Genomic DNA, 25,464 nt, shown 5'->3' on the forward strand with positions numbered 1-25,464 from the left:
TCTTGCTCGAGCTGCGCAGACACAAAGATAGCCTGATGAATGGCGAGGCAAGCCAGTCTCAAAGACGGATCACAGACTTCTTCAGAGAAGACACGGGACAGCCGCAAGAGCCACTCCCACAGCAGAGCTCCCCCTCGTCTCACACCAGAGGCACACTGATTGACTGAGCGATTGAACTGGGGAAATCCAGGTGCCAGCGACTGCGAAGAGCTACACAGCATCGACGGAGGCTACGACAGAAAATTCGGAGCATGCTGGCTAGGCATGCACGACGCCCGGTGAGACTACTAACCATGGAGGAAATTGATGAGATTCGCCAACGACCGATGCTAGATCTCTTGTGATTCAGCTATCCCAACAAGCCGCCCATTTTTCTGCTTAGTTTTTGCTTGACTCACATCGACCAACTTAGGACCCCATAGCATATATCTTTGTTTTGTACTGTTGTTAGGTTATTTTGTTACTCTGACTTTGTATCAGATCCACCACTTTGTAACTTTCAGGTCTCATAGGTCATTATGGCCTTTTGAAGACGTTAATATAACATTTCATTTCATTTCATTTCTCTCTCTCTCTCTCTCTCTCTCTCTCTCTCTCTCTCTCTCTTTCTGTGTGTGTGTGTGTGTGTGTGTGTGTGTGTGTGTGTGTGTGTCTGTGTCACCTATGTAACTTAGAGCCAGAGACGGAGCTGCACTACACATGTCATTGCCCGGCGTACTATGGGATACGCGACTGCTTCCACTGCCTGTTTAGAGAAGGTTTCGGACCTTTTTCTAGAGTCATGAGATACAAGGATCAGAGATGTCTTGGATTGTTCCTGCTAGAGCTGCGCAGACTTAGGGAGAGCTTGCTGAGGACATCAGGGGAAGGACAGTCTCAGAGACGAATCACGGATTTCTTTACACCAGCCAAAGGAGAGCCAGAGGAGCAGTCATTACAGCAGATCTCAGGGCCCACCCATACTAGAGGTATGCTGCTTGACCGAGCCACTGAGCTAGGCAAATCCAGACGCCCACGACCTCGGGGGTGCTGGGTTAAAGGCCTAAATGACCCCGTTTTGTACATTTTTATACTTTGTCCAAGGTTCAATGTGAACGAACGTGGACACATTTTTTTAAAGTCACTTATAACAAAAGTGGGAAAACCCAAAACTCACTTATTGAGTTTTCCCCAAAAACGTGAGCTCTCTCTCTCTCTCTCTCTCTCTCTCTCTCTCTCTCTCTCTCTCTCTCCCTGCTTTGATCCCTAGCGCTTTCTCTGTGCTGCACTCCGCCTCGCGCTTCTTGCCCCAATCCTGCACTACATCGCGTTGTGCACCTACCGGTACCCTCTGCTTCGTGCTTTCAACCGGTATTAGAGTCCTAGGGTTTCACAAGGACCTGCGTAGGTGGCTAAACAGCAAGCAAAAGGTGTTTTCTTGTGACAATCTCCACTTCTATCGCGAACCCCTTGCTTCCGGGGTCACCGGGGATACCTAGAGTGCCAAAGCAGCCCAAAACGGACCGTTTTTAGGTAAAAAACAGGTTACTATAGCAAAGTACAGGTTCTCTCATGATGTATTAAGTTGTGGGGACACTTGTACTTGGTGCTTCCGGGGTCACTGGGGATACCTAGAGTGCCAAAGCAGCCCAAAACAGGTTGTTTTTGACCTAAAAACAGGTCAAAAACAGGTTATTACAGCAAAGTACAGGTTCTCTCATGATGTATTAAGTTGTGGGAACACTTGTACTTGGTCCCTACTACCCTAAATCAACCAAATTTGCTGAAAAACAGGTTCTAAAACAGGTTTTTACAGCAAATTACAGATTTATGCAGATTTATGCAAATGTACATTTGATGTATTTGGATTGGTGAAAGTATTAAATGCTGTAATTCCCGAGTATTAAGCAAGTTTTGGATGCAAAATGCCCTTTTCGAGTCATTTTTTTGCACTTTTATACTAAAAATTGGGGCTTTTGTCCATACACGCTCCCAAAGGTTGCGTTTTTGCATTATGTACATTCTTTGAGGTTAAAAACAACAACATTTGTTGTTTTTGGGCAAACATTTGCTTGTTGAATTTTTTGCACAAAAAATTCAGAAATTGCTCTTCTTGCCTAAACTTGCATAGTTTTGGCTCAAATTGCTTCTGTGACACTTTGGAGCTGATGTGCACATTGCGGTGAGGTTATATTCTGCATTTAAGTCCTCTTGTTTGTGCAACTATGGCATCGACTTCCTCTGACATTAAGAATCTCTTCGAGATCAAGCGGTTTGAGGGAACAGGTTTTGATCTTTGGAAGGATAGGATTCAAGGAATCCTCTTTCTTAAAGATTATGACAGGGCACTTGAAGCAGAGAAGCCAGAAGATATGTCAGATGTAGCATGGCTTACATTGAACAAGAAGGCCATTACCTACATTAAAATGGCCGTCCCTGACGAAATCTTGGTAGATCTCAAGGGTCTTGTCAATGCGTTTGAGTCGTGGGAGAAATTGAAGGCTCGTATGAGAATATGACCCCAGTTAATCAGGTGCATTTGATGCAGAAACTTGTTGGCATGCAGTTAGATGAGTCCAAGAGCGCTGCAGAGCATTTGTCATTGTTTACAGGCACTCTGTCTCAGTTTACAAGATTCAGGTTTGCCCCCTTTTGATGATAAGCTCAAAGCTATCTTCTTGCTGATGACTCTACTGGATTCTTGGGAAACATTGGTGGTCTCATTGTCAAATAATCCCAACTTGACTTTTGATGGAGTTATGTTAGGTGCAGCGGAATGAAGGTTGTATTTTCTCAAGATTAGTGATCTTTATTTGCTCAAGGTTCCTTTTCGTTCTTAGGGAAAGAGAGAGCTTTCCGTCTTGTAGAGTGCTGTGGTAGAGTGCTGTGGTCACGAACAAAGTGAGTGGATATTGTGCGCGCAAGTGAATGAGACTGAGAGAAGGAGAGAGAAGAGATACGACACCCGAAAGGTTGTAAAACCCTCCTCCGAAGGCCCCACTCTCGTCGGCGAGAGTGGTCTAATCTTTGATTGCACAAAGGTGTACAATGCTAATGCAATGGACTGATGCAATGGAACTATGCCGATGACGACGACGACGACTTGGGCGGAAATCCGAGATCTTCTAGATGCTGAATTTCTTGGACTGTTTCAAGGCTGAAAATGGACTGTTTTTCTTGGGCTAAACTTGGGGGATCATCTGCAATTGAATGGGGCTGATTTGCTACTGTTCCTTGGCTAAGAATCTGCGTTTGTAAGGGCTGAAATCTGCGTTTCCTTCTATGCTGAAACAGAGGATCTGTTGGCGTTTTTGACGGGCTGAAAAACACTGGGAAGAGCTGAGGGTTGTTGGCGTTTTTGCATGAGAAAACGTTGGCTGAAAATGGGGTTTCTTGGCGATGAAAACGCTGGATTGAATGCCTGTAGGAAGTCGCTAGCAATGCCAATCGACGGCGAGGCTGATGCTGTGGGGAAAACGCCAAGGGAGAGATGGGAGATATGGCGATGAGGGGTCATGAGGGGGGGTACTGTTGAGAAGTTGCCTGTTGAGCGGGAAGCTCCTTCTGCCTCTTCTGCTAGAAAGTGTGAACTTGGGTTTGCTTATATATTAACTTAACAAAATTGCCCTACCTACTTTTGTTGGAAAGTCACTTAAAAATAATAAGTGAAAATCCCAATAAATAGGAAAATAGGCTAAATGCACTAGAAAATTCCCCGAACTGATACTAATGGGTTTTGATGGGAATTCCGATGATCATGCTGTGTGCAACCAGAGGATATGCATCTATGCTAAGTGACTGGGCATGCACGGTCTACGAATAGACTCACAAAGTGCCAGATCACTGCTAATCTAAACTGACTTGACTGACGGGAACCCTGCTATGGTGTAGCTTGTCGACGGACACATAGGGTTGGGATGTGTCACGTGACATCCCCTCCTTTTCAAAGTGAGGTATTGGTACCGAACTGTATGGCGTCGAGGGAGATCGCCAACAGCATCCGGAATCCTGGAAGGGACTCTTCGCCGGCCCACTCTGATGTGTGGGTCGTGCGGTACTTGAACTTCATAAAGGTCTGGAACGCTTGCTTCTTTGGGCCGCGCCGAAAGCGACACAAAATCTTCTGAATCTCCTTTCTTGCTTCAACTTCGTCTAGAGTCATGCTTCCTTTGTCTCCAAGAATCTCCATAGCCGAAAATTCCTGAAACCATCTCCAACACAAAACCATGAACATACCCATTCCATGTAAAGTGAAGGAAAAAAATCTTGTCTTCTCTAAAGAGTGTGTATGCAATGTAGATGAACATAGAGACGGAGTGACAACCCGTTCATCAAACATGTAAACAATGAGGTCGAATCTTTTCTGTTTGATCAAAATCAATCAATTGTGGCAAATCACAATGGAAATGCCCATGCTTGGTGCTCATACAATCATGTGCTCGTTCAAAAACTGTGTCATGCCAAGGAAGAGACATGGAATGTGACTTCTTGACATACAAACTTTTCATGAACAATCCGCATACATTCGTGCTCATCCATGAGAGAAACGTGCTCAACATACAATATGTCATGCCTAGGAAAAGGGATCATATAACGATGCTGACTAAAATACAGGAAACCTTCACGAATGAAACACTCGAACAATGCGTGCGTATCAATCATGAGAACACATAGTACTTCCTATGAGGGTTCTTTGGACCAAAGCGTGAGAGCCAAGATCGCTTCTTCTTGAATGATCGAATCGTCTTGTGGGGGTTCTTTGGACCTCGACTCGAAAGCCAATATCGATTCTTGGTGATTGATCGATTCTACAACGAGGTTAGCTTCGCTAGAAAAAGCATCCACTAACACATCATCCTTGTGAACAGTCACATCATCTTCATGCAATTCATCATGCTTGTGAGAAATCACATCTTGATCATGCAAATCATCATGCTTGTCATTGTCATCCAAATCATTGGCATCCAAATCATCATGGTTATCATTGTCCTTCAAATCATCATGCAAGTCATTGTCAATCAAATCATCATCATGCTTCACACAATCATGCAAATCCTGTGTATCATGCTTTCGAGAAGAAGAGACTGAGACAGTCTCCTTTCCGTGATTCTGTGCAAAGTACGCCTGCACTTGAGAAAAAAGTCGCAAGAACTCTTTGTTTTGTCGGTCACTCTGTTCTTGTAGTGCTTTGGTCTCACGCGCTATGGCTGTCATTATGTCTTGATACTTACGCTCGATGGCTGCCATATCTTCTTAGTAGGCTTTTATTTCTGCTTCTCTTATTTGGTCCAACTCCTCCATAGGAGTTAGTGCAATCTTTGTCGTAGATGGGGAAGGGTCTGAAAAACCTCATGGTGGGGAAAATTCTTCTTCGTCTCTCTCATGCTCATCACTTCCAAGCGAAGTATCCAATCCGCTTTGAGTGATGATCATTCTGCAATCGTGGGTTCTTGGGGTCTTGGGTTCTTAAGTCCACGAGGAACTAGGGTTCTTGCGGGTCTTGGGTTCTGAAGTTCACGAGGAACTTGGGTTCTTGAGGGTCTTGAGGTCCTTGATTCGTGAGAATCCAGGGTTCTTGAGGTTCTTGAGGTCTTCTTTTGCTTGCAAATCGCGTTGGAGAAGGATCTTCTCTTCACCCGAGTTCTACCCTTTTCTGCGGGCGCACCCCTTGGCGGCCTTGCGCTCACACCAAGGTTGCTTTTTTCCACCTCACGTCGATTGGCCGGTCGCTAAGTGCACGGTCCGCTCTCAATGAGTGAAAAGAGACACAAGGGGAGGCTGGACAAGCCCTTCTTTCTTGGGATTCCTATCACTCTTCAACAAAACAAGATTAGGAATCTCCACGCCCAAGTAAACTTGGGTTCGTGCGATCGCAGCAAGCAAAAAAAATTCTTGTGGTTCTTTCCTTGAGTAATGCATAACACTTCCAAAGCTCTGATACCAATGTTAGGTGCAGCGGAATGAATGTTATATTTTCTCAAGATTAGTGATCTTTATTTGCTCAAGGTTCCTTTTAGTTCTTAGGGAAAGAGACAGCTTTCCGTCTTGTAGAGTGCTGTGGTCACGAACAAAGTGAGTGTATATTGTGCGTGCAAGTGAATGAGACTGAGAGAAGGAGAGAGAAGAGATACGACACCCGAAAGGTTGTAAAACCCTCCTCTGAAGGCCTCACTCTCGTCGGCGAGAGTGGTCTAATCTTTGATTGCACAAAGGTGTATAATGCTAATGCAATGGAACTATGCCGATGACGACGACGACTTGGGCGGAAATCCGAGATCTTCTAGATGCTGAATTTCTTGGACTGTTCAAGGCTGAAAATTGACTGTTTTTCTTGGGCTAAACTTGGGGGATCATCTGCAACTGAATGGGGCTGATCTGCTACTGTTCCTTGGCTAAGAATCTGCGTTTGTAAGGGCTGAAATCTGCGTTTCCTTCTATGCTGAAACAGAGGATCTGCTGGCGTTTTTGATGGGCTGAAAAACGCTGGGAAGAGCTGAGGGCTGCTGGCGTTTTTGCATGAGAAAACGTTGGCTGAAAATGGGGTTTCTTGGCGATGAAAACGCTGGGTTGAATGCCTGTAGGAAGTCGCTAGCAATGCCAATCGACGGCGAGGCTGATGCCGTGGGGAAAACGCCAAGGGAGAGATGGGAGGTATGGCGATGAGGGGTCATGAGGGGGGGTACTGCTGAGAAGTTGCCTGTTGAGCGGGAAGCTCCTTCTGCCTCTTCTGCCAGAAAGTGTGAACTTGGGTTTGCTTATATATTAACTTAGCAAAATTGCCCTACCTACTTTTGTTGGAAAGTCACTTAAAAATAATAAGTGAAAATCCCAATAAATAGGAAAATAGGCTAAATGCAATGGAAAATTCCCCGAACTGATGCTTGTGGGTTCTGATGGGAATTCCGATGATCATGCTGTGTGCAACCAAAGGATATGCATCTATGCTAAGTGACTGGGCATGCACGGTCTACGAATAGACTTACAAAGTGCCAGATCGCTGCTAATCTAAACTGACTTGACTGACGGGAACCCTGCTATGGTGTAGCTTGTCCACGGACACATAGGGTTGGGATGTGTCACGTGACAAGTTAGGGGTTCAATATTGAATGAAGAAATCAGGAGGAAAGCAAGTGGAGAAGGAGGTGGCTCAGCCAACATGGTTAGAGGCAGGACAGAGAAGAAGAATGTCTATCCACAGAGAAGTAAGAGTAAGAGTAGAGAAAGGGGAAATGCCAACAAAGGCAAGGGTGATGTGACATGCTATCAATGTGGCAGGAAAGGTCACAAGAAACCCGACTGCAGGTACTATAAGGTAGAATTGGAAAGGAAGAAGAACGGTGGAGACAAAAAGAAAGAGAAGAAGGAGATTAAGACAGATGCACAGGACAGTCCAAAGGACAAAGAAAAGGCCAATGTGGTCTCTAGTGTTGTTATTGAGGAGCTGTCAGATGTTGAAGACATCTTATGTGCCACTTTGTCAGCTGATGATGCTCATAAGTCTGATGCCTCTCTCAATGTTCATACACAGGATATGCAGATCACCAAGTGATCTAATTGATGCTTTATTGACTGTTAATGATGCATTATCCCAGACTTGGATAGTTGATTCCGGTGCTTCATTTCATGTGTCTCCTATCAAGGAGTGCTTTTCTACTTTTGTTGCAGGCAGCCATAGCCATGTTTATCTTGGAAACAATCATGCATGTTCCATTGAGGGTATTGGCACCGTGCATCTTTCTATAGATGGCACAAATGAGCTTGTCTTGCATGATGTTAGATATGTGCCAGGAATCAAGAAGAGTCTGCTTTCTGTTGGTGAGATGGATATGCATGGTTACAGTATTTTGTTTGAGAGAGTATCATGGAAGATGACAAAAGGCTCAAGACTGTTTGTAAAAGGTACAAAGAAAGGGACACTTTACTGCTAGCATGGAAAGGCCTTGTTGGGCAAACTTATTGCTTTGGCTGAAATTAACTCACATATGGAGTTGTGGCATAAGAGGCTTGGCCATATGAGCCAAAAAGGCCTTACTAAGCTTTGTAATTTGAACAAGCTTGATGCTAAAGGTACAAAGCTTGATTTTTGTAATGATTGTCAATATGGCAAGCAAGTGAAAAGTTCTTATTACTCCCGTGTCTCTCACAAATCTAATGTGCTGGATCTTGTACATTTTGATGTTTGTAGCATGCCCACTAAATCTATGGGGGGTGCACATTATTTTGTCTCTTTCGTTGATGATCATTCTAGAAAAATCTGGGTTCATTTGCTCAAATCTAAGGATGAAGCCTTTGCTGCGTTTAAGTAATTTCATGCATTTGGTGACCACCCAGACAGGTAAAAAGCTGAAATGTTTGCGTACGGATAATGGGGGTGAGTTCACAAGTGGTGAATTTAACAAATTTTGTGAAAATTTGGGCATTAAGAGGAAGCTTACTGTTCGTACAGCCCCTCTTCTAATGGTGTGGCTGAAAGATACAATAGGACTTTATGTGAGAGGGTGAGATGTATGCTGTTCACAGCTAATTTCCCTCATGGATTTTGGGAAGAAGCTCTAAAACTGCAGTGCATATATGTAATCGATCCCCTCAGATGTCTTTGAAAGGTGACATCCCTGAAGAGGTTTGGTCTGGTAAACCTGCTTCATATGATCACTTACGCGTCTTTGGTTGCGAAGCGTTTGTGTATGTAAGTCCTGAGTTGAGGAGTAAGCTGGATGCAAAGTCCACTAAAGGCCTCTTCATGGGATACGATGAAGAAGGTGAAATGGGCTACAGAGTTTGGTTACCTGAGCTCAAAAAGGTTGTACGTAAGCGGGATGTTGTTTTTAATGAGGCATGGCTGCTTAAAAACAATTGTGCCTTTAATGGTGACCATAAACAAATATCAACATATATAGCCACCTATTAGGCCTAATTTTGACCCTTGCGATGCACCATATATGGCTAAAAATGTTGATAAACCAGTGGTGTTTGAGCCAAATGATGTTAGATAGCAAAATGAGGGCTCTTGAAGGGCATGTGCAGCCACATAACAATGCTGAAAACAGGGCTGAAAATGATGTACATCAGCCCTTTGTTGATGATATCATTGTTTCACTTGATGTAGACCCATTTTTAAATAATGTGGATCATTGGGTGAGGCGTTCTACTCGTCCAAGGCGGAATGTGAGTAGATATGATCCCTCTTTGCATTATATTATGCTAACAAATGAAGGGGAGCCTCTCACTTATAAAGAGGCGAAGACATGTGAGTCAAGCAGTAAGTGGGAGCTTGCAATGCAAGAGGAAATGAAATCCTTGTATGCAAATGATATTTGGGATCTTGTGCCATTGCCTAAAAGGAGAAAGACTCTTCCTAACAAATGGGTATACAAGATTAAGATTGTGGATGAAAAACCCAAGTACAAGGCAAGGTTGGTTGCAAAAGGATATGCAAAGAAAGAAGGAATGGATTTTCAAGAAATCTTTTCTCTTGTTGTAAAGCTTACAACTTTACGTGTCCTTTTTGCTCTTGTTGCTGTGCTTGATTTGGAATTGAATCAAATGGATGTAAAGAGCGTTTTTGCATGGTGACATTGAAGAGGACATATACATGAAACAACCTGAAGGTTTTGTAGTTCCTACACGTGAGGAACTTGTATGCAAACTGAAAAGGGCTCTGTATTGTTTGAAACAATCATCACAGCAGTGGTATAAGAAGTTTGACATTTTTATGCTGTCTCAAGGCTTTAAACGCAGCCATGCAGATCATTGTTTGTAGATGAAAAGGGATGAAGATGGTAGTCCCATCATACTTGTTCTCTATGTTGATGACATGCTGCTTGCCGGGAAACATAAGATTAGTCTTGATGCTCTGAAACGTAAGCTAAATTCAACATTTGCTATGAAGGATTTGGGTGATGCAGAGCATATTTTGGGCATGCGTATTAAAAGAGATAGAAAGTTGAAATTGCTGTTTTTATCTCAAGAAAGGTACATTGCAAAAGTACTTGAGAGGTTTAATATGGTTGATGCTAAGCCTCTTGGAGTACCTTTACCTCCATACACTAAGCTTAGCAAAACAAATTGCCCAAAGGATGAGGTGGCATTGAAAGCAATGAAGGGAATCCCATATGCATCAGCTTGTGGTTCTCTTATGTATGCTATGGTTGCCACTCGTTCCGACATTGCTTATGCAGTGGGAGTTGTTAGTCGATACATGTCGAATCCTGGCAAAGCGCATTGGGAAGCCGTCAAATGCATTTTTAGATATTTGAAAGGTACACAATCAAAGTGTATTTGTTATGAAAAAAGTGACTTGAAGTTGCAAGGATATTGTGATGCAGACATGGCAGGTGACATGGATATCGGGAAATCTACCAGTGGATATGTATTTGCCATTTCTGGTGGTGCAGTCTCTCGGTGTTCTAGGTTGCAAAAAATTGTGGCATTGAGTACTACTGAGGTTGAATATAATGGCATGCTTGCTCATATACCCGTGTTGGGTTGTGATAGCCAGAGTGCTGTCTGTTTCGCCAAAAATGCCATGTTTCATGCGCGTACCAAATACATAGATGTGTGGTACCACTTCATACGTCAGGTTTTGGAGGATGGTCTAGTCACCTTGATCAAGATCCATACACAGGATAACCCTGCAGATGTTCTCACCAAGAGTCTTGCTAAGGCTCAATATGAGCATTGCATACAGGTGGTGGGAGTTGGTTAACTTAAAGGCGTCATTTATGCCTTTAAGTGGGAGGTTGTTGGGTTAAAGGCCTAAATAACCCCGTTTTGTACATTTTTATACTTTGTGAACCTGGACACATTTTTTTAAAGTCACTTATAATAAAAGTGGGAAAACCCAAAACTCACTTATTGAGTTTTCCCCAAAAACGTGAGCTCTCTCTCTCTCTCCCTGCTTTGATCCCTAGCGCTTCCTCTGCTGCACTCTGCCTCCTGCTTCTTGCCCCAATCCTGCACTACATCGCGACGTGCACCTATCGGTACCCTCTGCTTCGCGCTTTCAGGGGAGTCTCCCACCACCGACGAAGGCTGCAACAGAAGATACAAATCACTCTAGCTCGACATGCAAGACGCCCAACCAGAGTACTGACCATGGAGGAGGTTGATGAGATCAGACAACGACCGATGAGAGATTTCATTTGAATCCACCAACCCCCAACCCCTCCCCTCGTATCTCGTCACAATCCTGAATCAACTTCAGATTTATTTTGTTTCTTCTTAGTGTTTTAGTGTTAGCTCTTTGTAACTTTGTAATTTCCGTACTCAGACATGATATGAGATTCACCAATTGTAACTTTTTTGGTCTCATAGGTCATTTTGGCCTTTCGAAGACGTTAATATAACATTTCATTTCATTTCATCTCTCTCTCTCTCTCTCTCTCTCTCTCTCTCTCTCTCTCTCTCAGCATCGACGGAGCCTGCATCAGAGGATTCGGATCGCTTTGGCCAGGCATGCACGACGCTCGATCAGACTACTGACCATGGAGGAGATTGATGAGATCCGCTAGCGAACGATGCTGGATCTCCTGTGATTTAGCTATTTATCTATCCCAGCCAGCTGCTTGCATTGCTTAGTTCACATCGAGCGGCTTAGGATTCCATAGTATTTTTTCCTTTGTTATGTTGTTATTTTGTTACTCTGTCTTTGTATCAGATCCACCACATTGTAACTTTCTAGTCTCATGGGCCACTTTGACCTTTTGAAGACGTTAATATAACATTTCATTTCATTTCTCTCTCTCTCTCTCTCTCTCTCTCTCTCACACACACACACACACACACACACACACACACACACACACACACACACACACACACACACGTCATTTTAGCCTTTTGAAGACGTTTAATATAACAATTTATTTTCGTTTCATCTCTCTCTTTCTCTCTCTCTCTCTCTCTCTACACACACACACACACACACACACACACACACACACACACACACACACACACACACACACACACACACACACATAAAGATGGAGTGAAGAAAGAGATGGCACGCGTAGGTCGTTCGAGGATAAAGTGGTCATTCAAGATTCGATCATCGAAATCTACAAGGTGAGCTTCTTGAAGCCAGAAGTGGGCAACTTGAAGAAGGAAAATTTCAGCCTTCCGTGATGGAGGAGGTGAACACAATCAAAGAACAAGTGTGGGTCATCAAGGAGGAGGAGGAAAAGAAGTCATCTTGGGTCGAGGTTATCACCAAGACACAAAAAGAAGTGGAGGCGGCCGAGAAGTGGATTGAGGTCGCCAAGAAAGGGAAAGGTAAAGAGGCTTCTTCTACACCTACCATCATTAACATGACTTGAAGAAGAAGAGCAAAGAAGGCGGGTACGTGCCTTACAGATGAGGGTCACCGGCCTCAAAGATGTCAACAATGTTGAAAACGAGGTCACAAGCCTCATGTCCATGATGGGGATGGAGAAGCCTGTTCGCTCTAAGGCATGGAGGGTGGGCAAGAGGAGTGAAGGCCTGGTGGAGTCCTCAAAGGATAGAGCACTCACACTCCGTTTTCCCTCCTTGGAGGAGGAGGAGGAGTCCTTAAGAAAGAGACCGATCCTCAAGAAGATAGGTATTTTTCTCGGTGATGATCTCACTCTCTTGCCATTGGCTCACATGAGAGAGGTGATTCTAGAGATTACAATAGCAAGGGAGAATGGAAAGATGGCCTTCTATAGAGATGGTCGGGTGGTGATTGTTGAGCGACGCTCTACATGACGGTGTGAGACCTATGGGACCATACTGAAGATGGCATCCTAGAATTGTAATGGATCTTATAGGGTAGATGTGGGCACCTTTGAGGATAGCTTTCGAGACAGGGACATTATATTCTTCTCAGAGACTCATCAGGCCTTTGTATAGACGATGCCACATGTGACGGGGTATAGACAACTTGCCAGACTGACACGAGATCTTAGCATGGGAGCAGAGATCGTGGGAAGTAGCAGTGTTATTGCGAGGGGAGCTATAGCCACTTTTACACATGATACAAAGAGATTATCTTGCTAGATATATGTGGGTAAGGCTGAGGGCCGACCGAGATCAATTTTTATACATTGCCATATGCTACTTTCCCCAGCACATCAGTCTATGCTGGGCCTAGAGGGCAACTACCTTTCTCTGTCCTAGAGGATGACATTTGGGAGTTTTCTAGCGATGGCGACATCCTCCCTTCTCGGGGACTTCAATGCCCGAATGGGCAATGCTCAAAGAATCTTCTACGACACTTTAGAGGAGATGCGTAGAGAGTTGGATGTAGGAGGTTTGGCGCTCGATAGACAATTCACAGGACAAAGAGTAGACAAAGTACGAGAGACATCTCACGGAGATGGCGACTACACATGGTCTGGCCATACTTAACGACGTACAACGTTTGCATAGTGTGGCCGGGTTTGCATGCTTTCCGGAAAAGCCAAAGTCTACTGCCATACGAGCGGTTTTAGATACACATCTATCTATTGGGTTACGGTGTGCCATTTGTTAGATACGGACATCTTCACAGAAGCTTGAGATTAAGACTGGCAGATTCAAAGGGATACTAGCAGATAGCAGGATATACCACCTATTCGATATAGAGCCAGAGACGGAGATGCATTATATATGTTAGTGCACAATGTATTATGAGATACGGGGTCGCTTCTGCTATCTATTCAGAGAGGGCTTTGGACCCTTCTCTAGAGCCATGAGCTATTAGGACCAGAGATGTCTTGGACTGTATCTGAGTGTAACAGGGAACGGGCGGAGCGCATCCCAAATGTTCCGGGATGGGAGGGTGGTGATAATGGAGCGACGCTCTACATGACGACGTGAGACCTATGGGACCACATTAAGGATAGCATCCTGGAATTGTAATGGGTCGCTTCGTCTTGATGTAGGGGCATTTGAGGATAGCTTTATTGGGAGAGACATTGTCATCTACTCAGACACACCAGGCACCGAGACACCTTCTGCCACGTCTGACTGGTTACAGATGGGAGAGAGCATGCATGACAGGAAGTATATCTGAGCATAGAGGTTGAGGGTCGAGGGGGGGGGGGGGGGGGGGGGGGGGGGCGGTTTAGCAGTTTTGTTCAGGGAGGAGCCACAACCACTCTTACGCATTGTTCTCAAAGATGAGTAGGCTAGATACATGTTGGGTGAGATCGAGGGCAGAGACTGACAGATACCTATATGTTGCTATAAGCTAATTTGCTTCTAGCACTTCAGTCTATGCCACATCTAGGAGGGCAGTCTTGTTTCTTGGTTTTAGATGATGACATATGGAATTCTCTAGGGAAAGGGGATATCATCTTTCTAAGGGACTTTAATGCCAGGATGGGCCACTCCTAGACAGTATTCTATAACACTTTAGGTGAAACGTTGAGAGAGCTAGACGTCGCAGACATGGGAATGGCAAGATGCTCTCAAGATGAGGAACACACTGAATATGGGAGATACTTGACAGATATGGAGACTGTACATGGGTTGCAGGGATTCCGAGCAATTGATGGTTTCACTTGTTTTCCGCATAGATATGGGGCCAGCTCAGTTGGCTATGCCATGACTCAACCCAGCTTTATACCGTCTATTCAGGACTTTACAGTCAGCCCTGGGCCTGTTGCTATAGCAATAGACCATGCGCTTCTCACTATCTCTTTTTAGTTCAGAACTACTCGGGTAGCATGAGTATCTGTACCTACTCGCTACACCTTCACTCCAGAGACTGTCGAGGTTTACACAGATGGGATTTACAGACGATTGTGCATAGAAGAGCCGCGAGGGCCACTAACAACCAAGGCATATCCACACACAGCCTGAGCACAGACGACGGTCTGGAAGCATGACCCAAAATAGTTGGTATGATGAGGAGGGTAGGGAGATGAGAGTGAGACTTCAGAAGGAGGTACTCTTGGGGGTCACTACCTACAGACAGTCATAGACTACCTTCCGACGCTGAGTGCGACGGAAGAAGAGGGCCTACCTTGCTCAGCTAGAGCAGTACTCGTACCAGCTATTTCTGAGTCAAGACTCGGGTGAGGCATGGAGATCTTTTCATGAGCACTCGCCACCCCCAGCCATTACCTCCCCTGAGACTTGGGGTGAGTCTGCAACATCTCTCTACATAGTCCCAGGACAACCACCTTTACCAGATCCTCCAGAGCCATGCCCATAGACATGCACTTTCTTTACTGTCGAGATGGTGAAGAAAGCTATTGATAGAATGAGGATAGGGAGGGTATATGATCATTAGGGCTTTGTGACGATTGTGACTATGTTGCAGTATTACATACATTCCTAGTTGCAGATATGCAAAGTGCCATGCCAAGGAGAACCCCTGCGCTTGGATTGTCACACCCCTTCGCCCAAGAGGCGTGCCTCTTCGCCAAAAGCCACAGTCCTTCGACGACTGGTCACACCCCTTCGCTCTACGGTTGCGACTCTTCGCCATTCATTTGTGGCTCTTCGTCTCTTATATAAGGAGCCCTTGTATCACACATTCAATCAATCAACACAGAGTCTTCTGAGTCTTGTTTCTGAGTTCATATCAAGTTTCTTAAGTCTTAATCATGAGTTTAAGTATTTAATTAAGGATTAGTAACTAGAATCCTTATAGGCTTGGTGGCAGAGCACTTTATACATGCAAGAGCTATGCTTGGAGACTTTTTAGCAATGATGTTCAACCGAGCTATGTGTGAGGGTCTCCCGGATACTTGGATTATGTCCACTGTTGTGCCTATCTTCAAGACAGGAGATCCTATGGAGCCCGAGAACTATCGCACTATTATAATTGGACACACATTGGCTAGGTTGTATGCTTCCATTCTTGAGCATCGATTGAGTAGAGGGGCAAAGAGAGGGCATACGAGCACCAAGACAAGCGGGTTTCAGGTGCAGGTTTTCTACCTTGGACCATATATTGACATTCAAAGCTATTATTGAGGAGGGCAGGTCACATGGGAGGAGGATTTATTATAGTTTTGTGGATTTTCACAAAGCTTTTGAAATAGTTCCCATAGCCAGATTGAAGCGTAGATTACAGGAGATGGGGATGCCCAGAGAGCGGATTTGGGGGGTCGTGGCTTTATACAAGATAGTAGCGGGGCAGATTTGCACTCCTGAGGGGACATCTGAGTTGGTTCACTCCTCTATTGGGTTGAAACAAGGTTGCCCACTCTCCCCTACTCTTTTTGGTATGTATGCGGATGAGGTTTCATATGACATAGAGAGCAAGAGTGATAGAGGAGCACAATTGGCAGGACGTGGATTGCATTGTTGCTATATGCTGATGATATTGTGCTGATTTCCAACTCCCCAAAGGAAATGTAGCGTCGCTTGGATGCCCTGCACATTTTTTCTCAGTACAGTGGCTTGTCTGTGAACCTTGGCGAGACCAAGATCATGGTGTTTAACACCACACCACAGTGGGTTGGGAGTTGAGCTCCCACCTTTATGTATGGTCAGGAGATGGAGGAGTAAAGAAATGCATACACTTAAATTGGGTGGATTTAGTGGCTCAGTGTTTTCCTTGAGGAGAGCAGTAGAGACTGTAACAAACTGCTGATGTGTCAAAGCCTAAAGAATGGAGCCAACTTACAGATGTGGCCGAGGGGCCTAAACCCTAAGAAGAACAAGTAACAGAAGAAGTGTCACAAAGTGATGACGTGGTTGCTCGAGAGCAGAAACCCTAACCCTAAAACTGCATAAACCCTAACCCTAACCCTAACCCTAAGGACATCAGGCAGATTTCCGCGTTTTGCGCTGGCTGATGACGTGGCAGGCTGTACGGATTTTCGTGATTTATGCTGGCAGCTTTTTGGCTTTGCTTTTGGACCAGATGCTTTTAAGTTTGAAGGCTTTTCACTGTAATTGCTTTTTAGGCCAAGGGCCTTTAAATATGAGGTTAGGGCTCATTCTCTGGCATGCTTCCTAGAGAATGTGCACAGTCTGGAGTATCGGCTTGTACTGTGTTGATGCAATATAAAGAAATACCAAAAGGGGCGCCAAGGTTTGGGGCCAATACTCTCTGGGGTGGAATTCCGCCACTCCATGTCGTGTGTCGTCTCTCTCTATTTCAGTTCAGTTGTTATTTGAAGTGCTTAAAGTTGTTCAGTCTGTTCTTTTCTATTGGCACGTGGTGCCCGCCTTGTGTCAATTGTATCAGAGCATCAGGCGTGTGCTTTTCTGAAAGCATACCGGTCCTACAAAATAGCATACAGTTTTTTAGATCTGTTCCCTTGGAGGCCCAATGCGAGGATACACCATTGGACTACCATCACCATTGCAGGAATATTGTCTATCCAAGCAAGTCTCTAAGAACTTATGGACCATGCCGCGGTCGGCTACAAACTGATGAAGGGAAAGCTAGAGTTTACCACAGAAGAATCTTCAGCCACTAACCACAACTCTCGGCAACAACGAACAATACCTCGAGAGTCTCGTGAAAATCAATCGCAAAGGTCTCATTTGACGCCTCAACAACGGGACACCTTACTACAAGAAGGCCGATGCGTTGGATGCTTTCAAATAGGGCATAATCATTCTAATTGTCCCAAACGCACTGATAGACCAGAGGAGTCGACGCTCGCACCAACGATCGACAGAACCCCAGCGCCACCTCTTGCTAAGAGAGCTAGACCCGCTATTGGACTAGTTCCTGATATTTATGGCATACGCCTTGAGAGTACAAATGAATTGTGTCGAGCATACGGCAAAGTCAATGGCTTCATAGCCCTTATTTTCTTTGACCCCGGAGCTACAGAGAACTTCATCCATCCAGAATTTCTAAAGCAGATGCACTTTGATTATGATGCAGAGGGTGGAGAAATCGAAGCTGAGCTAGCCACAAGGCAAACTCAGAAAGTAGTACCGCTCATTGGTCCTCTTCCAATGATTATTCAAGATTATCATGGAAAAGCTGATTCTACACATGAAGTTGGGCAATTGTGACGTTCTATTAGGCATGCCTTGGCATGACAAGAATGATGCGACTCCCCAGGTCCGGAACCAAACCATCACCGTGATGCAGAAGGGCAAGCCAGTTGTCCTCAAAGTTCGGTTGTCTGAACAAAATCCTGAATGAACTCTCTAGTTGTTTTATAGTTAGATACTTTTTAACTTTGAGAAAGTATTGTTTGAAACTTTGTTTGAAATGGATGGTATCTGTTTTGAACCTGTCTTGGTGCCGATTTCAAATGTTTGACTCTAGTTTTAATACTGGTTTCATTGATTGGTGATTTTACTTCCGAGTGGAGAATTGAGAAATATTGTTTTGGTATTGTTTGAACCTCGGAACGACGCAGGCCGATGCCTGGGGAGCGTTCCGTTGTATGCTAGAAAACCTCCGAACGACGCAGGCCGATGCCTGGGGAGCGTTTGGTTGTATGCTTGTAAAATAATTGTTGTTGTGACTCCCCGCCTGGACCTGGATGGTTCTGCGGGAGGAGTAATAAGAAGTCTGAGCAGTGGTTACTCTCAACACCTCCAAACGACGTAGGCTACGGTCTGGGGGGCGTTTGGTTGTAAAAGGCCACTATATCTCCCGGCCCGGACCTTTTTAGGTTATGCGGGAGGAGTGATGAGGGAGTCGTTGAATATCTCCCGGCCCGGACCTTGTTAGGTTATGCGGGAGGAGTGTTCATCGGCGGCTTCATGTTTCTATGTGTTGTAACATGCATATGAGAGCATTTGTGTTGCATTGTGATGTGCCAATTACTGAATATTCCTAATTGGATGAGATTGCCTGGGTATGTAATTTTAGTGCATCGACACCCGTGGAAGATCAATACGGTCTGGGTGTGATGGCTAATTTTACTACGCCGGAATATCAAGAGTGCCAAATCTGGACGAAAGAAAAAGCTAACTCCTTGATCAAAACAGCCGAAAGGAGAAGCTAACTCCTTGATCAAAAGAGCAGAAAGGAGAAGCTAACTCCTTGATAAAAAGAGCAAATTGATTCTCCCTCGGAAATTTTTTTGAGCTAACTTGAGTTGTTTTGCAGATATGCTGTAATCGCGGACGATTACTCTCTTTCGAGAAAGGGAGATGTAACAAACTGCTGACGTGTCAAAGCCTAAAGAATGGAGCCAACTTACAGATGTGGCCGAGGGGCCTAAACCCTAAGAAGAACAAGTAACAGAAGAAGTGTCACAAAGTGATGACGTGGTTGCCCGAGAGCAAAAACCCTAACCCTAAAAGTGCAAAAACCCTAACCCTATAGAGGTGGACTATTGTTTAGAAATGGAAAAGTCTGCGTGTCGGAAATCGATGAAGTTTGACAAAAGATTTTGTTTCGAATGCCAGGACGTTCTTAGCTGTGGGCACCTAGGCATCCAAAGAACTTTACCACTGGCCAAATGATATTGCTATTGGCGAAGGATGCGCTCTTACATAGAGAGCTATGTAAAGAAATGCACTCAGTGTCAGGTCAACAAGGCAGAGTGACTTAGAAAAGCTGGCCTGCTACATCCATTGGAAATCCCTGATGCCAAGTGGCAGAGTATTTGTATGGATTTTATTGTTGGTTTGCCAAACTAGTCGTCTCAATGATGCCATTTGGGTTGTGGTCGATCGACTCACAAAAATGGCAAAGTTTATATCAACGAAGTCGACGGTAAGAAGTCATGAGCTGGTGGTTTTATTTGTCGATCAACTTTATAAGCTTTATGGTTTGCAGAGGATATCGTCAGTGATTGAAATACCAAGTTCACTAGGTGATTTTGGTAAGGTGTCTTTGCTCACCTACAGACGAAGCTGTAAATGTCGTCCTCCGATCATCCTGAGTCTGATGGACAAACTGAAAGGATGAATCAGACACTAGAGGACATGTTGAGAGCTTATGTCTCTCATAAGCAATCTGATCGGGAACAATACCTTCCACAATTAAAGTTTGCCTACAAAATAGTAGCAAGCATTCTGCTACTAGATTTGGCACATTCATGCTGATGTATGGATTTGAGCCTAAATACCCTATTGCTATTGGCTTAGAGAAAGTCAAAGATCACCAGGCTCGAGATTTCTTGTATGATATGGATGAAATGCTCGAATTGGCTAAAGGATAGTATAAGGACAACTCGTGATCGAGTTACCACTTATGCTAATCAAAAGAGATCTCCAAGGACTCAAAATGTGGGACAATGTGTCAATTTGAAGATACCAAAGAATTCTAAGACCATGTGGGTTGGAAAGCATCATAAGCTTTCAGCTAGGTTTTGTGGTCCATTCTTGATCACAAGAAAATTGGCCAACTTGTGTATAAATTGGCTCTTCCTCCAGATGTTAGCGTACATCCAGTGTTTCACGTCAGCTGGCTCAAAGAAAAATTAGGTGCAGCCGACACTGTTGTGCCTATCGAGGAAAATGTATGGCAAGATATGCAAACTGAGTATATTCCTCAAGAGCCAGAGGCTGTTCTAGATCGTCGTACTTGTCATTCACGTTGAAAAGCTTATGATGCGTACTTAATTAAATGGAACGGTCAATCTGAAAAGTTTGCTTCTTGGGAATTAGTTAGAGCTTTGAAAGCTTAGTATCCCCACATCAATGGTTCTTAAGGGGGGAAGTATGCTATGTCCCGCTTATAGGAGAGGAGATCTGATCTAAGACACCGTCCGGATGGGCGAGCGGTGTTCGGGCGGACGTAGTGTAAACCCTGCCAATGTGGACGACCACTATAAAAGGGAGGCCAAGGCTTCATTTGTAGTTATCAACCCCACTCGCAGAGTGCCAGTGGTTAGCACGTGAGGCTAGGAGTGCACGAGGTCACCTCGAGGAGCTGAGGCCGGGTGGTATGGGATGCTCTGTCTTACAACTGTGTGCACGCCTACGTCCTCGGACACTGGCCCTAGCACGAGGTTGCTGTCGGGTGGTGGCTATGGTTGGGTGGTTCGTCTGACGCGTGTCTGTAGGCAGTCCGTGCAACCGGGAGATGCTCTCTGAGTGTTTCAGATGCTGGACATCTTGGGACACAGACAACGTTGATAATGTTTCTACCCTCCTGATCTCTCATGAAATTGTATCTTTGTTTTGCTAGAGAGCTCCTAGTCACCCCCTTATAGTGGCCTACAGCTCTATTTTAACTTGTTTTTCTTTCAGTTTCTGTTAGTTCCTTCCAGATACTTTATCAGATTCCCCCGAGTTGTAACTTTTTGGGTCTCCTAGCTCGTATTGGCCTTTTGAAGACGTTTAATAGAACGTTTCATTTCATCTCTCTCTCTCTCTCTCTCTCTCTCTCACACACACACACACACACACACACACACACACACAGTGTGGTAGATTGGTTATGCCAATTTCCCTCTTGAATAACAGGCCTTGAGTTCAACACCTCGTCGGCTAGATCTTTAAGGTCTCTTGGGATAGTTTCCTATGACGCTAAAACTCTCTTCTTCTTCTCTCTCTCTCTCTCTCTCTCTCTCACACACACACACACACACACACACACACACACACACACACACACTTTTTTTTTTTTTTTTGTAAATCAATTTGATTTATCTATCTGTGGGAAACCTCAAAGAGAGGAAAACCCACCAAAAAGATGTACAAGGAAAGGAACACTACAGTGTTCGGCTGTACAAAATAACTAAAAGCATTCATAAGAAAGCTGATGTAGCTTTGCCGTGATATCACCAACTTCCAAGGTGAACCGTAAAGACTGCCGAAGAGAAATCTTGAAGAAAGGTAGGGGATCTGCATGAATGCGATGGTACATATGGCCATTACGTTGTCGCCACAGGCTCCAATACGCCCAAAACCTGACCCACATGAAGAAGGCTGCAAAGCACTGCAACGCCGGTGAGAAGATACCAAAAACCCAAAACCGCTTATGGAATATTGTCGTGGCAAAACGTAGCCGCAAACACGCAGACACCTGACGAAGGAAGTCTCGAGTGACGCAGCAATCCCACAAGAGATGACAAATATCCTCCTCGGCAGATAAGCAACGAACACATGATGAAGGTCGGATACGGCGCATCCTAAGAAAGGTACCCACTGGGAGCACACCAAGTAAACACCGCCAAAGAAACAAACGCTCCTTCAATGGCAAATGGCTTTCCCATATTGCAGATATAATCCTTTGCCACCAAATATCTGATTTATGCATGTGCCAAATAACGTTGCAATGATCAGCAATCCATGGACGAGGCAAAAGAAGAGCATATACCCGGCCGACAGAAATATCTTGAAATGGCATTTCCCCAAGCTTCCAGTCAGACATACGATCACCATCAGCCAAAGGCGAAGTGGGCAAGAAACCTATCAACATTTGCTGTAATTCTCTCCAAAACTGGCGATATTGCATGCCCAATCCAAAGTGACGAGGAGCAAATGGAAACTCGAAAGTGAAACCAGCTGCATCCACCACATCCTCAACCACTCGAATGCCACGGCAGGAGAGGAAATACGCCTGGCGAGGCGAGCGGTCGACCAAAGTAAGAGAAAAAGCCCGGCTCCAATGAAGGCTCTCGGCATGAAGTGAGTTTCCTTCCCTCCAAGCATTCCACGATAGATGAATCGTAACTTGTTTCCATGCAGAAAGCAAGGTGGAAGAAAGTGGGCATCCAGGAATATGACCATCCATCTTACCAAATACTGCCTCCCACATGGATGATTGCCAGTGAACAAATGATGATGTAACCACATGCTGACTCAAGTGTGCAGACATTAGAGTCCAAGGTTGAGATTGTTGCGCAAGTGTAGGCAAAAGCATAGCCTTCCTAGCAAGGACATGCCTACGTAGATCCAAAATATTCAAACCACCTAAGCGCTTTGGTGTACAAAGTATTTCCATTGACATCAGGCACAAACCTTTTTTGTGAGCACTCCTTCTCCACAAATGAGACAACAATGGCCGACATGAGAGAGTCAAGACAATGACGGGGCCAATGCAACAATGGCAAAAAGAACTGAACATATGCCATGACTATACTCTGAACAATTCGCAGTTGAACATGGAGCGGCCAAGTAGAAAGCTTCCAGTAATGCAATTTAACATTCAAGCGATTCATAATTCAATCCACTTTCTGCGTGTGAGTAACATTCCATCCAATTGGATAACCCAAATGCCTAGTGATTACATTTGGAAGAACAATCTCTCCTGGCCACAACAGAGCATGCCAATCACAAGAACGAAGCGGCAGAAGCTTTGATTTACGGAAATTGACTTTAAGACCAGCCGCAATCGCAAACAATTCCAAAGCGTTCATAATCTCTTGAACATCGTTTTGCTGATTGCAGGGCATAAACAATGAGTCATCTGCATAAGCCTGCCCAATAAAAGTATGACCTGATGGTAGCTGCAAACCATGAAGACGCTGCACAGAGGTCAAGTAATCAAGATACATCAACAAAGGATGAGAGGCAATTGCATACAGCAAAGCACTAATAGGGCAACCTTGCCTAACCGAACAACCAAGCGGCCACGATTCTGTCAATTTCCCGTCCAGGATTCCCGAAGACGTACTACAATCATACAAGAAATAAACCACATTGGCCAACTTAGGACCAAATCCTAGGCATTTTATTGTGGCAGCAATGAAGTCCCAGTGCACAGTGTCAAAGGCCTTTTCAATATCAACTTGCATGACCAGCACATCTTGTTGCGTATACTTAGCATACTCCATGCCAATCATAATATTGGCCAAATTGTCTATGATTTGACGACGAGGAATGAACCCATACTGAGCCTGATGAAGTCCTATAAACAAATAGTCCTTGATGCGGTGGACCAACATTTTAGCCAAAAGCTTGTATATCACCGGCATCAAAGTTATGGGCCGCCAATGAGAGAACTGCTCGCAAAGCGCTTGCTTGGGCAATAACTTAAGTAAGCCCTCTTTCCATGAAATTGGTAGATCGTGTTTTTCCCATGCCACATTTATCATGAAAAGCAGGGGTTGTTTAAGAGCATCCCAAAACGAAAGGAAAAATTCCACAGTAAGTCCGTCCCAACCAGGAGATCTCCACCGGCCCAATGCAAGCAATGCAGCATGCAATTCGGAGACAGAGAAAGGATCCTCAAGGCATTGTGCCTCTTGCGAAGACAGGATCGGACAAACATAAGAAAGCAACAATTCACAAGCTGTCGAAGAAGGCTGAGATGGAGCAGCAAACACCTTACGATAATGTGAAACCATAACCTTCGCAAGTTCCCGCTTCGAAGAAGTCCAAGCACCTGAGGGAAGCATAACCCGTTTAATCGACTATGAGACTCTTGAATGATGCAGATGCCTAAAAAATTTCTTCGAAGCACAACCTTTGTCCATAAAAACCTGTTGACGTGCACGCGTCTGCCACTTAGCAAGCTTCCTCTTATCATTCTGCTGAATACACACTTTAGCTTCACATAACTCCGTCATTTCAGAGTCAGACAGGGGCGGAAATCAGCCAACTGTTGTAAACGTTGACTAGCCTGTTTCGCATCAATGACATTCTCCCGAATACACTGCATATGGTGCATACCATAGTCAGAAATCGCACTTTGTACTCTCATGACAAAACGATACCAGGCAGCATCCAAATCAATATGCATTTGAGCCAACAGCGGAGGAATAAGATCGGCAGTCATGTGACGAAATGCTTCATGAGTAAGATAAGCATTATTAACATGCAACAAACGTTTCCTGTGAAGAGGCTGATCACAAAGAGACTGTCCAAAATACAACGACAGCTAAAGAGGATAATGATCCGATAGCTGCAGAGCATAATCTATCCTCATGTCACATACAAATTCTTCATACTGTTGTCCATTAAGCAAATACCAACGATCCAATCGTGCTCTATAAGAGGAATGAGCAGCATGCTGAAAGGTAAAACCAGAGGCATCAGGATGTAAAGAACGCCATATATCATTCATTTGAGTAGAGGCAACAAGAAGATCCCATTTGTGTTTCTCTGCAAGCCACATATGCGAATTTCCTGTGGTGTTGTCAAGCAAATCAGGGGTATTATTGAAATCTCCACACAGAAATGCATTCGAGGTCCATGGGTGAGACGAGATTTCTCGCCATAAAGCAGCTCTTTGCCCAGAGGCCGTATATGCATAGGTACCTCCAAATTCATGAACTCGACCATTCAATAAACATTGTACAACCATCCACCGACCATGCGGATCATTGTATAGCAGAACAGGTTGAAGCTCATGTCATACCAGCATCAATAAACCCGAGAAATCTTGCGAGCCAGCATACGCAATCCAATATCCGGCAAAATAGGAACATTGACCAGCAAACTCGTGCTGATTATGCTCTTGCAATACAACTATGTCTGCCCTACATGTAAGTACATAATGCCAGGTTATCCGCCATCTGTCAAGGTTGCATAACCCGTGCACATTGTATGAGATGCATTTAATATGACTTTGCATTGAAAACATATGTACAAAAAGCAACAAGTATCATAATCAAGTGGAGGTGCCCGTAGACACGTCTCCATCCACCACATCCGGACGAGGACCCATCCTCTGAGTCAGGGCAGGAAACGTGTCCCCATTGTTCACAT

The 25,464-nt window shown here is 44.6% G+C and overlaps 1 protein-coding gene and 1 pseudogene across 2 annotated transcripts in view; both read left to right on the top strand.

The window, feature by feature from the left end:
• The window catches only part of LOC147432665 (vacuolar protein sorting-associated protein, putative (DUF1162)), a 303,484-nt gene that overhangs the window by 30,277 nt on the left and 247,743 nt on the right, over positions 1-25,464 (top strand). The window lies entirely within an intron of this gene.
• LOC147432666 (uncharacterized) lies at positions 8,730-14,628 on the top strand (annotated as a pseudogene).

The sequence above is a fragment of the Adiantum capillus-veneris genome, chromosome 20 (assembly GCF_014529385.1).
Source record: "Adiantum capillus-veneris isolate H3 chromosome 20, ASM1452938v2, whole genome shotgun sequence".
In the NCBI taxonomy this organism is placed as follows: Eukaryota; Viridiplantae; Streptophyta; class Polypodiopsida; order Polypodiales; family Pteridaceae; genus Adiantum; species Adiantum capillus-veneris.